This window comes from Thermobia domestica, chromosome 13 (genome assembly GCF_964235325.1).
Source record: "Thermobia domestica chromosome 13, izTheDome1.hap1.1, whole genome shotgun sequence".
Taxonomy (NCBI): Eukaryota; Metazoa; Arthropoda; class Insecta; order Zygentoma; family Lepismatidae; genus Thermobia; species Thermobia domestica.
The window spans coordinates 33,764,859-33,783,349 of NC_137466.1; the positions used below are offsets into that span (position 1 = coordinate 33,764,859).

The 18,491-nt window shown below is 36.9% G+C and overlaps 1 long non-coding RNA gene across 1 annotated transcript in view; it reads right to left on the reverse strand.

Annotated features, from left to right (window-relative positions):
- LOC145669159 (uncharacterized) overlaps positions 1–18,491 on the reverse strand; it is a 62,909-nt gene that overhangs the window by 31,303 nt on the left and 13,115 nt on the right. The gene's annotated exons all lie outside the window — the stretch shown is intronic.

The window sequence follows — 18,491 nt, forward strand, 5'->3', positions numbered from 1 at the left end:
AACCTTGTGTTTGATACATACAGAGAAGATTATCTTATAGGTGCTACTAAAGATAGAAGAAGGCAAGGAAAAGCACCAATTCAGTATCAGATCAGAGATGACACAAACATTAAACACATTCCAATGAACAGGTTTCTTTCACATGACAAGACAAAGGCAGACCAGACAAACTATCTTGCTGCTAAGATTCTAGAGTACAATAGTTCCTCACAAAAACTCATCATTATTTCTTCTTCAGGGCGCACCAGGAGCAACAAAGATTTAGTTTTCGAGACAACAATCATGAAGAAGCAGACACACTGTTGATCTACCAAGCTGTCCTGGCAACACAACGAAACTCGCCGGATGCAAAGATGGTTTTCCTTTCCCCAGATACTGATGTCCTGCTGTTAGTTATAGCTAACTATGACATCATGCTGAAGAATACGTCGATTTTAATGGTCTCTGGAGTAATCGACATAGAGAAAATAAGGAGAGCCCTAGGGCCGGAAAGAGCAAAGGCTTTGCCAGCTTTCCATGCATTCACTGGAGCCGACAATACTGGACGGTTCTCTCGTATAGGTAAAGCAACCTGGCTGCAAGCTTTCATAAAAGCAAACCCAGATGTGATCAGTTCTCTGCAGATGCTTTCAACAGAAGCAGAAGTGTCCGATACCATGTTGTCAAGTCTTGCTAGCTTCGTCTGTGTAGCTTATTGCCCCAAAGGCATCTATATCGAAAATATCATCGAACTGTGATGGTATCTATTTTGCAAGCATATGGCAAAAAGTGACAAGCTACCTCCCACACTAGGAGCTCTCAAACAGCATGTCCTCAGAGTCCACATCCAAGCCAGAGTGTGGGGACAGGCTAACATCGCTATGCAAGATCATCAGCTGGATCCCACGAAGAATGGCTATCACAAAGATTTGGATGGCCAGTTGAAACCAACCATGACAGATATTCTTCCAGCTCCAAAGGCAATAATTGAGATGATTAATTGTCAATGCAAAAAAGACTGTTCTTCTGCAAGTTGTCCTTTAAGAGCAAATAAGCCTACGTTATCATGCACCCATCTTTGCCAGTGCGGCAGTAAGTGTACAAATGATGAGGACACACAAACACAGTATGAAACTGATGATGACAATGACGACGATGAGTTGTAAAGACTCTGTAGTTGCTACGAAATTGAAAATATTAAACCCTATGTTGTTGGTGTCAGGAAATTTGTATAAAAAGCCATTTGATATAAATCATCATAGTTTGTCGCTTAATCTAGATAATTTATTCCGATACCATTAGATTCCCTAGTCCGGAAAATGCATGTTTATCTGTCAAAATTATATTTTTATGTTGTTTAGAAGCTCAGATATTAACAAAAATTGTTTTTACGTCAGCCATTTTGTAAAATCCAAGATGGCGCCCACGTAGGAGTCGTAGAAAATGGAAACATTGTTTTTCTTGTTGGTTATACTATAAGCTTTCAGAAAATGTACACTTTTCATACTCTCCAACAATTTCCGGCGAAATTACATAGTAAACCTGACTACATGAAATTAGGTTACTAATTGCATTCGACACTTATTCCGTCTATAGATATACTTGTCAGTATATTTCATCCACTTTTGGATTACCAAAACGAAGTTTCGTCTCCACCTTTACGGCTACAGCTTTCCTTCATTGGTCATTTCAATTGGTTTGCTAGGTCCTTGACCACGTTTGAACCATTATCGCCTTATATCATTAAATAATCACGTTTATCTGTAGATTCGCACAACTCAAGAAAAAACTAAGAACGAGAATTTCTCAAGTCCAGAAGGATCTTCGTCGATGAGAGCACGATTTATCAAGATGAAAACACTGGTTGAATTTCAGGATTTGTACAGGAGGGATGGGATTAAATTTAATTCTATAATAGGATTCCAGTTTACTGCTCTGAGGATCAATTTAGTAGGAAATTGGGATTACGCCGACCTGCCTTAAACCCATGTTACATGCGGTTTGTACAAATAAGGTTAGTTCTGACATATGTTATTGAAGAATATCACACAACTTCAAAAGAATATACAACATGCGGCGGTATTTTCAACATTTACGCTTCACATTTACCGGATATTTGACGACCGTGGCAACCAAGAACCAAGGGCAAGGTACTAATACCCCTTACACTTATATTCATTTATTCAATTCAATAATATACATTTTACTTCAATATTATATTCACATTCAATATATATTCATATTCATATCTCGACATATACATATATTCATTAATTATTCAATGTTTCAAATCATTAACTCCGACAAATCGAATTTTCAGGTTGCAACACTTTACATTTGAGTGCAAATCCGATATATCGCATATATATATATACGATATATCGGATTCCAAATATATTGATATATTATATATATTGATATATCGGATTATATATATTGAAATAATTTCCCGCGCATAAAGATAAAATTCATATTCCTAGGTATTCTTTTTAGAACAGCGGATATTCAATGTGCGAGGGAGGCACGTAAACACAAAGAATATACATATAAATGTAACTAAAGACATTGATAGTACATTTGGGCCCAGATAAATACAACAATCTTTACATTTGCAGTTACCAATGGAAACAAACGTAGCATTAGCTAATATCTTGACGAAAGGTTATAAGCGGATAATGAAAGGAAACGCAAGAAAAATTTAATCATAGATCGGTCCATCGCTCGCTACTGCAATCCGTCAGTATGGAGGAAACGTTTACTTTATACTTCACACCAATGAATATCTAGCGACATCTCAGCTGGTAATTTAGATTCAAATGCTATATATTACATGGTCGACATTTGTAAAGGTCAAATCTCGAGGGGAAGTTAAAATTTAAAAATTCTTGAAGAAGATTGCACAGGAATAGATAAGGAAAGGAGAGAGAAAAAGCGGCGGCAAAGGAGGAAGCTAGGACACTAAAATTACAGATAAGTGTCGAATTTCAACATACAAAAATCCGCAGCCAAATATACTTTTAAATGCGGAAAATGGCCGGTCTACTAAAATGCCTAACATAAAATAAATGTCCTCATATCCACAGTAAGTTCGTGCCCTCAAGAGGATTTTCATAAAGACAAAAGCTTTTGTGAAATCCCCCTCCTCGCTGTAATCCGACTGAGACCTTGGAGACTCCGGCACTCAGTGTGATTTCTTAATTTAGAATTTCTAAAATGAGAAAAATATACGATCCCTCAGATACTGAGAAGAGGTTCGAGGAAAGTATGGAAAACTAGAGTAAAGTCAATAGAATAGACGAACTCTAACAGGGATTTGCCAAAAATAAAAAGTTAATAAAGATAGTTTTTGTACTAGTAAGTTGTCTGCAAATATTACTAGTAGCTACTAGTCTGCAAGGTTGCCAGCCTTGATACGTCGACTAATTTCAAACACTATATACTAAAAATAAAAGAAGTGAAAATTCATGGACAAAGGGAGTTTAGACGCTCTGGTACGGTATTACGAAAGTTTACTCTAATAGACGTACTAGATTATTTGAGCCTATCCACTTCGTCACCTCTACGAACAATAATGAACTTCGCTTAGTCGGGTGACGTGAAAAAAATTCGAAGTTGCCGGGTATTAATATAAATACAAGTCAAACGCATATATATAAACTGGATTAATTCTGCAAGCAGCTATTCTGTTACATAATTAACTGTGAAGTATCCGGGATCACTTGTCATATGGATATTATTTGTATCGTCGGGCTGGTTGACTAACTAACCGGTGTATTTAGTTTAGGAGACTCGAGCCGCTAAGTGAAAAATACCATCCATCAATTTTCGAAACACACTACTCTCATATAAGATCTGATGTGATAATTAATGCACTAAGGCATTTATTATTATATATACACCCTCCATTCCAAAAGAAACCGAACTTTTGAAAATAAATAGTGCCACTAGTGCCATCTGTTGTAATATTTTACCGGTAGATGGCGTAGTCCCTCATTGACAACTGGTATAAATGTCATGACATTTGGATGCACGGCAACAAAGTTATTGCGTTTCAACTGTCAGTGTGTTGTGTACATCGGTGGGAAAATGAGTTTCAAACAACGAGCTGCAATTGAGTTTTGTGTTAAACTGGGTAAAACTTTTAGTGAAACGCACCAAATGCTACAAAATGCATATGGTGATGAGTGTCTATCCCGTACACAAGTTTACGAGTGGTTCAGGCGATTCAAATCGGGTAGAGAGACGCTGGATGATGACGAAAGATCAGGCCGTCCCAGAACCGGATTATCGGAAGAAAACATCGAAAAAGTGCGTGAATTCATCAAACATAACAAAAAATCGTCGGTGAAAGTTATTGAAGCGTTTGCTGGCAAGAATTCGTCGTATTCGGCCCGAATATCGCGAAATCGGCAGTTGGACTCTTTTGGACGATAATGCACCATCACATCGTTCGCGACTTGTAACTGAATTTTTGGTCAAAAATCACATTATTCGGTTGCATCATCCGCCCTATTCACCAGATCTCGCTCTGTGCGATTTCTATTTGTTCCCGAAACTGCATTTGGCGATGAAAGGAAAGTGGCACTCATCGATTGATGCCATTGCGAAGGCGACGACCGCCGTCCTAAAGACCATTCCAATAAAGGACATGGAGAAGTCGTTTGACAACTTGTTGGAGCGTGCAAATATGTGTATCGATGCAGAAGGGAAATACATTGATTAATAAAAATGATTTGTTCCAAAATGGACATTGCTTTTTTGTTTTTTTTTTAAACGTTCGGTTTCTTTTGGAATGGAGGGTGTATTATCAATACTTCATAGTAACTTAATCACTGGACATATATACACATGCGTGTATTGCTATTTACCCATATTCATTACTATACACATTTATGTACTAATAATGCTATCATTAATCACTTATTTATTTATTCACTTACTTTTCTTTACGACTTCGATTTCTTTTGAGACACCCTATACTTCATCACTAAGCCGGAGACTGTTGAAAGCAGTCTATATAACTATATTAAAATCAGCAATTACCATAATCCATCAATTAGCACCTGTGATCCTAGATGAACCAAATGTAAATTTCTGTCGTAATAAACTATCGTATAATTCACTTCACGGCTTTAAAATCTATGCATTGAAAGTTCAACATTATAAATAATATGCAGCTACATATCCAGAAAAGTGTCAACAATGCCATTGCTCGCAGAACGCAACGGATAAAATGATTTGTAAATGCAGCCCGGTGATAGAAATAACACCATATAGACAAATTTTAAGTTAAGTAGAAACGCGAAGATTATTATGATTAATATTTTGGTTACTAGGATAAATAAACGATCGTGCTTTTCAGGAATATCCAATTACAATATTTGTCTAATTACCTTCTCGTATGAGCCTAAGCTAATGTTTACTCGTAATTTATTATAAAAGAAGGGTCATTTCCGTATAAACCAGATCACTAAGCATTTAGATAATAGGACATTAGCAACGAATAATACTAAATTTAGACGCGATGGCGCTAGTAGTCTGAAAACAGCCTGTGCACAAATGAATAATCTTTGCACGTTAATAATGGTTTTGTACTATTATTGTTAATCATAAGTCATGTACTATATAATTACGGTACGGTATTTCTGTGAAACTCTTCAAGAAGGAATAATGTACTCATTATGACTAAGCGAAGATAAATGAACAAACAACAATACACTGTCCATCGACATATTTCATACATTATCTCACACTTACTACTAAAATCTCTGCTACTCACTTCAATACATGCACATTACATTCCACATACACAACAAAGTAAATACTGATACACATAAGTATGCATGCTCACTCACTCAACTATACACGAACCACATGGAATTATCTGATTCCCTAATCGGCTCTATGAATCGAAGAGAAGGGAGACGAAAAGATCAGGGCCAAGTAGCCCTTCTACAAAACTAAATCATGTTTTCAAATAGTATGTTACTGGTAAGGGTCCCCTTCCTGAAGGGAAAAAAGAACCCTTATGAAAAATTTTGTTCAACCCATTTTGGTTGGAAGCTTAATCAATTCCGGAATGAATGAGACCCCGTTTTTTACGTTTACGCCACCATAATGAAAATTACCCTAACTACTACAAAATCGGATACCGCCGTGTTAGTAATCATTTTTAAAAAGCCACACTTACTACGTACACAGACACAAGCTATACTTGGACAGGTCTCACGTAACCCTAAAATGAATTTCGAGAGGGGTGAGAAGGAGACTTTTAAAGGTTTTGATCACAAAAACTTCAGTTGAAAATCGAGAATTAACACATAGCGCTTGAAATACTGTCTATTACTGTTCATATCATCAACATGGCGTCTTCGAAGCTAACCTCTATATTTCACTGGTTTGACGAATTTACTACTGAACTTTTACTGTCTGAGGCTCCCTTTTTGCTCCCAACAACTTGATTTATTTACTGAATCTAATTTTTACCTTAAGAATGCAGCTTTTCTACCCAAATTCTGAAATTTACAATCGTCGATGTGATGCGTCGTGGCTGTGTTCTTGTCCAGCTCTAGAATAAGCATTCTCGCGCCTTGATATCGGAGCGTCAGAAAATAGTTAAATCAGAATCAAGTATTTTGGCAGCGAAAAATTATAAAGCGAATAAAAAATAGTAAAAACTGGATAATACCGCATCTAGGAATGATATGGGCATCTAAGAGGGACGAAGGGGGTCTAAATTATTCTGCCAAAAAATCAGATTGGTGGATAATTTCAAGAATTTCTGTCCAATTGTGGGCCTATGTTTCGTATAGCATTAAGATGATAATTTCAATACTCATCCATCTGAAATGTCCATATATGAGATTCATAATAAAGTAATGTATAAATAAAGATATTGTTCCCCAAAATATGATTACTACTAGATTAATTAAAGGTTCCACATTAATTTTGGTTTGAATGAACGACGAATGTATATACTACACGGACCGAAGTTATAGTTTAAAAAATCACGTAGTACAGTGCGTTGAAAAATTATTGGACCCTCCAAACAAAAATTCAATTAACTGTAATGGTACATTACAAAGGAATATTTTTTCTTCTGTGTTAGGAAACTCTTGCAGGGGAAGCAAAACCCCGATTCAAATATCTCCAAAAGGAATGACAAAGGCCAAAATCGACAAAAGTATACAAGGGATTCGGAGGAAAGTATGCATGGAGATTCTAGACTTTTGAGTAAGAAATACGAATTTTTTTGTTTCTGCGGAGAGACGTTTGAAAGGTTTTAAGCCCCTCCCGAAATATTTTCTAAAAAACTCCGAATCTCCAAACAATTTCCAGAACTTTCCAGCATATATTTTACATTCGAACATATATTTCCGCGGACGGGTTTATCTTCGTATTAAGGGCCAATATATGTGTCCCTTGGAGAAACAACACTCATGGAGAAACAACACGTAAAAGAAACAACCTCTGAAACGAATATCTTACGTCTGACAAACAGGAAGCTGTTAACCCTTTCCGGATCCTGGCATTTTGGGCTATTTTTAGACTTTCAGTCAAGCAGCTACTGCATCGTTACTATTTATCCTAGGATCATGGTTTATACCTCATTCTCTTCAGAATAGAGCAGGCTTTCAAATGGTATCATTTCCATGCCCATACCATATACCAGGAGAGGGAAAATTGATGTCAAAGGGAAACTTTTGATGGAAATTTTTTTGTCCAATTTTGGGCCCCCCTGCCCCCCCTGTGTGGACGTAGAGATCTCCAAAAAATCTGATGAATAGTACTTGGTAAACTAAATATGTGTACCAAATTTCAAGTTTCTATCATGAATAGTAAGGTCGGGAGAAATTTTATCAGGAATTCCCACCATGCCCAAAACGACCGCAAAACACCATGATCTCAGGGAAAAAATTTCCTGAGACATCCCTAATTACCCTAGGGTCATGTTTCGCCCATCATTCTCTTCAGAACAGAACTGCCTTTCAGACGGTATGACTCACGTGTCTCTATCATGTATGTAAAGTGGAAAATTCCCAAAAAAGGGATTTTTGGTCTAAAAATCCCTTTTTTCAACTTTTGCCTCTCTGGACCCCCCTGTTTTTACGCAGAAATCAGAAAAAAACTTCTGGTAAATACTACTTGGTGGACTGAATGTTTGTGCAAAATTTCAATCTTCTACGTTCAAAAATAAGCCCGCCAAAAAATATATGTACCGACAATGCCCCATTTTTCCCTATATAGAAGTATATTTTTTAAAAATTCCCTGAGACATCCCTAATTACCCTAGGATAATAATTCGACCGTCGTTCTCTTTAGAATGGAACGGCCTTTCAGACGGTATGACTCACGTGGTCCTCTCATGTATGTAAGGCGGGAAACTGACGAAAAACGGGATTTTGGGGTAAAAAATCCCTTTTTTACCACTTTGCCCCCCTGGTTCCCCCCTGTTTTATCACTGGCATCGGAACAAAAATCTGGTAAATACTACTCGGTAGACTGAATGTTTGTGCTGTAATGTACCATTACAGTTGAAAGTAATGGTAACTTTTTTTTACGCACCCTGTACCTAGTATTTTTTTACTTCGATTTCCTTTTTAATTACACAATTTATTTATTCTCCTTACTTCAAATTAAATGTAATGAATCGAAAGGTTTCGTTAGTAATCATATTTTAACTGAATAATATATTTATTTATATTTTGATTAATTGTAAATTCCATTTTCGCATATACAAGTTGAATAGTTACAAGGTTTACCATTCTGACGTCATACCGAAACATAGTTCCGTCATTGGATATAAATTTTCTTAATTTCAGACCAATGTAGATTTTGGCCAGGTACCTAAACTTTCCCTCACCCCCTCTCACTAGTCCATAGTCACTTTCAGATCCGGTTATATCTGGATTTGCCAAATTTCTATTCGCATTGTAATTTCCGCGGATGGAAGACTCCGACCTCATTGGTGGAATTTTCCAATCCCTGTCGTTTTCGGCGCAATGTTATCATAATAATCGAAGACACATTAAGAGGAGCAACATACATTTTCTTACGGTTACATATCTGCTTAAAAGACCAGGATTTCGAAGAAAGTAAGGTAAAATTTTAGTTTATCTGCAATAGTAAACGCCGTACGACCATTTAGGAGATGACAAGATCTACATTTTCGTTAAGTGAACTGTAAAATAAAGGAGAAATAGGAACCTGCTTTTCTGACGCCATATTGCTCATCATCCAATCCAAAGCATAGACACTTTTTGAGAGTGATTGTCTGATCTTTTTAAAACTTAGTTACGGATTAGGGAAATACGACCTGTTTTGTGCATTTTATTCGTGTATCTGATTGTGTGATTTTTTTTATTATTATTCAGTAAGTGCATGTACATGATAGGTTTCGTAGTGTGATACTAATCATCAGAATGGCAGCTTAAGTTAACTAAAAGGCTCCTATTTCTCTTTCCAAATTGAACCATTTCTATCGGGGGAATGGGTTAGTTATTGTTTGTTTTAGGGCCTTTTCCCCTCTCAGGGGAAGGGTCCCTCAATAAAGTTTGTTAAAGTGCCCCCAGGGCTTCAAATTCTAGTAAATATGTTCTAAGTAATTGGTCAGGTCAATTGGACCTAGGCTTAACTCTTCTCATTTTGCCCCTAAAGTTTAATAGAGCCAACTCGATATACCAACAAAGGAGTACTTTTCCTCAATACGCATGTAATTAAATGGTGCTTGCTTAGTTAGTATTTATGTGTAGTATTTATAGTGGTGTGTAGTTCGTAGTTCTGTGTGAGTGCGGCGTCAATTTAGTACCATTTGTCTAACTCGAAGTATACTAAACGAGAGTAAATATTAGATTTCTGATTCCAGCTCATGCATTTAGACGTGAACAGTGTAAACAATATGCGCAGTAGAATTGGAGGAGTCTATCACGGAGGGATAAGAAAGAAAGGGGTGTGTTGGTCAGTCGGTTATAAGCATTGAAACGGTGCGTATCGTGCGGTGTCGCGTGTAGATCGGTTTTGCCCGGTGTTGCCAACCATACAGTGATGGCACCAGTAAAAAGTAAACTCAAGGGTAAAGTACTGCACAGCCAAACGCGGGAGGTGGTTGCGAACGTGTATAAGTTCATGAAAACGGAAGCTGAGCGGGGAGCTCTTGCTATTAAATTAAGTTCTGTTTTAGAGAGAGTTTCCACAGCAACTGGCGTGTCCCTAAGTTCAGTACGTCGGATAAAAAATGAATTGGCAAGTATCTAGTCGGGTGCATCTGCGTCATTCACAACACCGCATAAAGAAAGGCCCAGAAGATCAAGGAAGGCGGAACTAGATGACTTCAATGAATCTGTTGTGCGTCGAACAGTAAATGATTTTTATATAACAGAAAAGCAAAGGCCAACTCTTAAAAATGTCCACTCTAAATTAACCCAGTCCATAAATTTCGATGGCAGCCTCAACACACTTAGGAAGATACTCCTTACTCTTGGATTTAAATGGAAAAATACTAGAAACAATAGACGAGTTTTAATTGAACAAAGCAATATCCGGACACAAAGAATTTCCTTTTTGCGAAGCATAAGGAAATACAGAAATGATTCTCGCCCTATTATATACATGGATGAGACTTACGTACATGCGTCGCACACGTCACCTTATGGCTGGAGCGATGAATCATTACATGGATTATTCTCCCCGATTTCGAAGGGGAAGAGAATAATAATCATTCACGCCGGTAGCGAAGAAGGTTTTGTGCCAAACGCGTATGTAAGATTCAAATCTGGCCAGAAAACTGGGGATTACCATCATGATATGGATTATCAAAATTATGAAAAGTGGTTGAAAGAAAAATTAATTCCCAATTTACCACCTCGAAGTGTAGTCGTCATTGATAACGCTCCATACCATAATAAACAAGTCAATCCTCCTCCTAATTCCAATTCAACTCGAAAGACAATGGTATCCTGGCTTACTGAAAAAGGCATTCCTTTCAGTGAAGACATGTTGAAACCACAGTTGTACACAATAATCAAAGCAAATAAACCAGTCCATCGCACCTACAAAATAGATACTATTCTATCTGAACATGGCCACACAGTTCTCCGTTTACCGCCTTATCATCCAGAATTAAACCCAATAGAATTGATCTGGGCAGATGCAAAAAAACTGGATTGCAAACAAGAACACAACTTTTAAATTAGATGATGTGATGAAGCTGGCAGATGAGAAATTTGCGTCAATTTCAAAGGAAGAGTGGAAACGAAAGTGTGACCATGTTAAGGCTATTGAGGAAGCATATTTTAGAAAAGAGGGTTTGTTGGATCAAGGGATGGAAGAAATAATCGTTAATGTTGGAGAAGACACTGATTCGGATATGAGTGACAGCGATAATAGTTCGACTGACAGTGGTGATGAGGATGGTGATGGGGGGAAAACTTCCGGTGTGACAATGTCGGGTATTCATCCCATAGACGTAGACAGCGATAGTGAGTGAATAGTTCCAGTGTGGTATTTACAATTGTTATAACTGTGATGCGAGTTTTCTTCCTTGTGATTGTTTCACTTTAGTAACTGTGTGTGTGTGTGTGTGTGCGTGTGTTATTTATCTTTTCATATTTTGGAATACAAAACAATTAGGCCTATATTTCTTTTGTTATCCAATAAAACCACAGCGAGTTGTCAGAAGAGAAAAATGTATGGAGGAAACAGCACTTTCTTAACAAGGTAAGTTTAATTGATATTAACCCTTATCTTTGTCATAGGCCTACGATAGTTTGCTGAAGTGTGGTTTTATTCAATTGAGATCAATTTATTTATGTTATTGAGGCAACTTTGGCTGAAGCCGGTGTGGTTGAATAGCACTTGCATAACTCAACCTTACTGCAGTTTCTTAACTTCTTTAAAGGTCAACACATTTTGGACACCCTCTATTGAAGTGTGTCAATACTTCTGGGAGTCCTACCTAGCCGCGGTAGTCCAAGTGATATTGTCGCAGACTTCGGAGCGGCAATGGGGAGGTGCGTGGATTCCAATCCCGCTGCCGACCATCCTGAATGAAGGTTTTCCCTAGTCCCGCTAGGCAAATGCCGAGACTGTATCTTCATAATAGGATCTGCCCCACAACCTTCCCAAGCTCTGTCCCTTCCTGAGCCATAATTGTCTAAAGGTAATAAAATAAATTTAAATTCTGGGAGATGTAAGCTGTAACTTACTTTTTTATTTGGTTACTTCCTGCGAATAAAATAGGAGAGGACAAAAGTACTCTTCTACAGTACATTTTTAACTTCGTCTTTTTAAATTCACAACATAGCATCTGTTCTTGACCTACTGCTGATCACCGAAGACTATTTCTAACAGCCTTTTTTCTTTCTTCTGTATCCAAGCATTAATTTTAGTTACGGAAGTTTTAGAGTTGTTATATGATGGAATGCTCGGGGTGGATGGAGAGGGAGATAGCCAAAATAGCCTCACGCGGTGCTGTTCCTGTCACAGCTTATCAACTTGGACAAAAAATATGACGTAGTTGTCAGAACAAATGGCACCTTTGTATTTATGAAACACGTGTTCACGGATCAATTCCTTGAGTCATATTTTCTCTTCCGTCTTCCTATACAAGTAAACATTTCAAGTCTTTTTTTTCGTTCATACTTTGATTGTTTGTTATTTCAGAGCACATTTTTTTTTGACAAATTCTGCCTTAACAGAGCTGGTACCACTGCAGCCTTCCTTCTTGAAACAATCTTATTGCTCTCGCTACGTGGTCTTTCCCTTCGAACGTGCCCCACACCACTATACTGTTCGCTCCTCCTACGTTCCCTTCTCGCGCAGCTTACTGTTCACGTCTATTTGCATGAGCTGTATATATTTCAGTACACGGTAAATTATGTCTCTACTACAGCGCCATCGTGTCCGTTTTCGCTAATCAATTGTTTGTTGACATTACGTCATCGCCCAAGTTAGTGATCTAGATTGTTTGATTTTGGCTCCTTATTTCTAAATTACATCCCGTGGACATGGTTTTCGGTTCAAATAAGTGTACGTTTTGATGAAATAGCATGAGATCTCGTAGTTCTGAAAATTACAGTTTGCTATGTCATTTAGAACCCGAAATATCCACTGAAATCAAGAACGCCTATTTTCTTAATAGCCCACATGATGTTACTGTTTGTTTCAAAATGTAATATTAAATTCTCTTTTCCTGTGGCTGTAGAAAAATTCCATTGTTGCTTTAGTTTTATCAACAAATCAGAAATAAAATCATCGTTGACAATTTAACTTTCAAGTGTGTGCCCGTATGACTTTTTTTTCTTTACAAAACTGCCAAGTAAATATAATTTGGGTGCTGCGAAACAAAGAGTCCGTGGTTCGATGAATGTTATCGTGTAGTAGTTTAAGCGTGACGGATCGTGATAATTATATGTTTATTAGTGCGTAATGTAAATATGTGTATGGCCTGCGTGTAAATGTATTTAATAGGGTGTCTGTAAAATATTACTTCGCGCGAAAAATGAGTAAATAATGAATGAATGTAATGATATAGTAATAATACGATATAAAATATGAATGAGATAGTAGGACACCCGTACTTAAATGAATAGGCCCAGTGTATATTCTATATGGAGAATATGAATGTTTTACTGAAAATCTCTCTCGTTTTGACTTCTACACCAGTACATTCATCCAACCGAGTTTGCTATTTGGATAGTAAAGTGTAGTTGGGAATTGTATGTTACTTCGCATTTAAGTACCTCATACTAACAGCCCCGGATCTTAAGCCTTTCATCAGATATGGTAGCATCATGTGGGAATTACTTTTAAAGGTTGACAGAAATGATAATTAAGAAAAGATAACTGCTATATCCTGTGATCATCGAAAAGCACAGGTTTGGTCATTTGTCATTTGTAACATTCATTGACTTTCCGAGATTTTTTTTCGTTGCTTACCTTATTTATTATGCAGTGTTCATATAGCTTAGATCGGACTATCCGATTAAATCAACCGCTACTAAATTAATATTTATGTCAATCGCGTACCCGGACGTCGACCCCTGATCCTCTTAAGCATTTTCGTTTCTTTTCTTAGTTTAATTAGTTGATGGAAATTAACGACGTCCCAGACTTGGGCATGTCTGCGCAGGGTAGCCATCGGTGATGTTTCGTCACTGAAATCACCGATCCAAAATTCAGTTTATTTAAACTTTTTTTTTAAATTTTGGCAAACCAGTAGTTAGGGATATCTTAGCTATTACTTTTACTCTAGTTTCATTACTGTCCTTGAACCTCCTTAGTTCTTCTGAGGGGTCGAATATTTTTATTTACTTACTTAGAGATTTCAAAATTGGGGACACAATTACCTGGTCCCTTCCCCCTCTCCTTTTATCCTGCTGGTCTGGGCCGGATACGGGGCTCAGATTTCAATCTTACAAGCAAACTCTTGTGGGATTGGGATCTGATTGACACAGACTTGCATCCTTGGCAGCAGGGCGCCACCTAGGTTACGTATTTGAGTAAGCCGAACCCCTTTTGGCATAAAAGAGAATATTTGGCTATAGTATGTTGTATACGTAAATTCGACCACTTATCTTTCGTAGTTGTAGTGTTCTGTCTCCTCTTTTTACCTATCCTTCTATTCCTTCTCTAAAGTTTTTTTATTTATTTTGTCAACCTCCCCCCCCCCCCGGTTTTGAAACTCATGAAAACATACAATGTTCATATCACTAATTTCGATCGTATGTACTAACTGAGACACCAAGGAATACAATTCGTGGAGGTATTTCAGCATGACTCAGGACCGTTTTCACGATACTCAACCCACCATGGGAGGGGCTGACGAGAAGGTACACCATGGTTTCAGATTCCTAGAAACTGACTTGTTATTCATCGATCGTACAAATTGTATCCATTGACTACTGATTTCTGGTTTTCTTTCTATTGATTGGTTATATGGTATGTATGTATTAGTAGTTTGGGCCCACTAGTTTCAAATAATCTTCATTTTTTTCTTTCTCTGTATGTACATATATATATATATATATATATATATATATATATATATATATATATATATATATATATATGTGTGTGTGTGTGTGTGTGTGTGTGTGTGTGTGTGTGTGTGTACTTACATAGTCTGAAAAGTTACGTGCCTGCTCTATTTGTTGTATTTCCACCTCTTATGTCAACTTATTAAATAACACCAACTATTTCTTTATACGCGGATCTTTAGTAAATTGAGAATTATTATTGTTATCGGGTTTACATATAAAGTTCAATGTTGCAACCTTATGAAAAGAAAAAAGTTTTGTTAGTCAGGGTTTTTGTTTATTTTTGAGCCAAGCAAGTGTGAATACTTGTTGAATATAAAAAGGTTATGTAGAATTTAAATATCGACGAAATACTAAGATGGATATTAAAGTGAAATTTATTATATTGAGTAATATGAATATATATATATATATATATATATATATATATATATATATATATATATATATATATATATATATATATATATATATACAGCCCTGGCCACGGCGAGCAGATAGTGGAAAATCTCCTCGTGAACGCTCACGAGCATTCTACGAGCAAATACCATTGTTCGTGCTTCGTGAATCTTCGGGTTTTGTCCTTAGAGGAGCGGAAGTGTTGTCAACCTTGGCGGTAATCACTAGCTTACCAAATAAAAAAAAAGTATGTATGGTAACTGATTGCCATTTAGTGTATAGTGTTTTTTACAATGTGGTAACCGTTAACTATAGACAACACAAACTGGTAACAGCAATCAAATGATAAACTATGTACGTTCCTTTTCTTCTTTTTTCTTTCCTTTTGTTAAAGAAGGATGTGGTGGAACCAAACCATCGCTTACATTTATAAAAATTTGCCAGTTTGCCCAATGGAAAACCAGTTTTCAATATATATATATTATCAAGTTCTTAATCCGAGTGTGGGTATGTTGTTTCGCTTTTTAGGAAAAGAGATAATCTGTTGATACGAAAAAAAAATACTGTAGCACTTGTTTGTAATTATCTAAGTATTATCTCCAGAAAATTAGCTTATGCATGTATGTGTGTACGAATAGGCTTAGCAAGGGGTTGGTTGTGGAGATTAGAAGCCACTATTACACTATCAATAGGAAGAATAGTATTTCTTACTCCACTTTTAAAGTGGGGCCGCGGTGGCTCAGTGGTAGAACGTTCACATCTGGTGCTTGGGGTCCCGGGTTCGATCCCAGCCCCCGCCAAGTGAACTTTGCGGTGGACAAACACCGTATGCGTGGGTTTTCTCGGGGTTTTCCCATTTCCTCCCACTTTCTTCATTCTATCATTTCATTCATTACTCATCATCACCGTCTCCTTTAGCCTAACCGGTATAACCGTGGGACGTAAAACCCAAAGATTTCATTTCATTTCATTTTTTCCACTTTTAATGTTACTTTGATCGCAAAGAATCAAACAAAATATTAAGAGAGCCAAAGAGATTTTCCATTTTTAAGAGTGACCATTAGTGGGTACCATTAGTTTTTTTTTTTTTTTTTTAACAAGGAGTGTCTTTTTAATAAGGAAAAATATATTGTCCCTGGCTGGTTGCTTGCCGGTGGCTTGTTAAAAGTGAAAAATAATGTTAAATCACATCAACGACTGAAGCTACATGCTTGTCTTTCTTCGATAGTTACTGACTGGTTTTGAAAGTCACGATGTTGTAGGCCTACTGTAATAGCGTAAACTTGGAAGGGAACGTTCCAACTGAATGATACGAACAATTATTCCCAATGTCTTGAACATGAAACGTGGATTGCACGGATAACGCTTAAAGTGGGCTGAACTGCACTGGGATTTCCTTCCGGCAAATTAGTGTTTGGTCGGAACTCAGTTCTTCTGTGTAATTGTCTCTTAACAACATTTGAACATTTCTTTTAGATAATAATATCTAACTAACTCTATGGCCTATGGAACCCGAAGGTTCAATGCGGCGGTTACAACATATTTCCACTAACTTCTGTCCTTAGCCAACTGGATCCAGTTTCTACTCTGTACTCTTATTTCTGAAAGATCCATCTTAATATTGTCTTCCCATCTACGTCTAGGTCTTCCTAGTGGTCTTCTTCCAATTGGGTTTTCAGTTAAAATTATGAAAGCATTTCTAATTTCTTCCATTCTGGCTACACGGAATGGCCACCTGAGCCTTCTACACTTAATGACCCTAACAATGTTAAGTGAGCGGTATAAACTATGCAATTCCTCGTTATGAATTTCCTCAAATCCCCATTTTCATCCGTCTTTGGTCCGAATACTACTACTACTACTACTACTACTACTACTATTAATAATAATAATAATAATAATAATAATAATAATTATAATACGCATTATTATTATTATTATTATTATTATTATTATTATTATTATTATTATTATTATTATTATTATTATTATTATTATTATTATTATTATTATTATTATTTTCAACCTCCCGTCGTTCTGCTATCAATCTAGCAACGAAAGGCGTTCACAACTTAGCAAACGTGAAGCGAGTGACAAGTTACAGACCGAGTGCTAATGTAATGCAATGTCACGAATTGTGTAAGCAAGCTAAAAAAAGGCCTGAAACAATTCGTTTCCGATTTTTGCAGTCGTTTTTACGTCTGTAAGCTGACATGTTTAATATTCGTTTCTTTCTTTCTTTCTTTCTTTTTCATTTGTTAGTTACTTCAACGCTAACTGTAACCTCTATCATGCGTCTTCCTAGATCAAAAAACGTACCAATTTTATTTCCTGCAGTGTTTTCGCGTCACTGCTTTCGAAATGGGGAGGGGGAGAGCACACCTGCACATTTCACGCTTGCGTCTGCTCAATGCTTCAACATCGTGCAAATTTGTGACCAGGCTTGGCCGTAGGTTTTTTACCATCATGTGTGGTTGGCAACACTTATCGGATGCAGTGGAAGGGGCGGAGCTACCAACACCTGTGCTCACCTGTTCTTATCTTCGCTCGTTGTCGCTCACGCTTCGGCTCCGGGAGCCAATTCATGGGCAGGCCTGTATATATATATATATATATATATATATATATATATATATATATATATATATATATATATATATATGAGTATGTATGTAAAGGGCTCGGTATTTACCCTGGTTGTTTTAGGTTGCTATAGATTTTTGACACCCGACATTGACCAATTATTTGTGATGTAAAGTATTACCGCATAACTTATAATTAATGACACCTTACTGATTTGTTAATAATGTTTGTAACTATTCAATTTTTTAATACTATGTCAAATGTTGCATGTAAATAGAACAAGTAGCAGGTCGTAAGAAGAAAAAACCCTAATCCGTATCCAAAGTTATTTTGCGAGACAATAGTTAAATCAGTAAACTACGAAACAGTGCGCCCCAAATCCTTCCCCTACGATCGGAAACCTAATTATTTGTCGTTCGTCAGTTCAGTGACTAAAACCTTTTGACTCCACGATCTATACTAGAAAAAAATTTTAGTGATCTTAAATTCAATGAA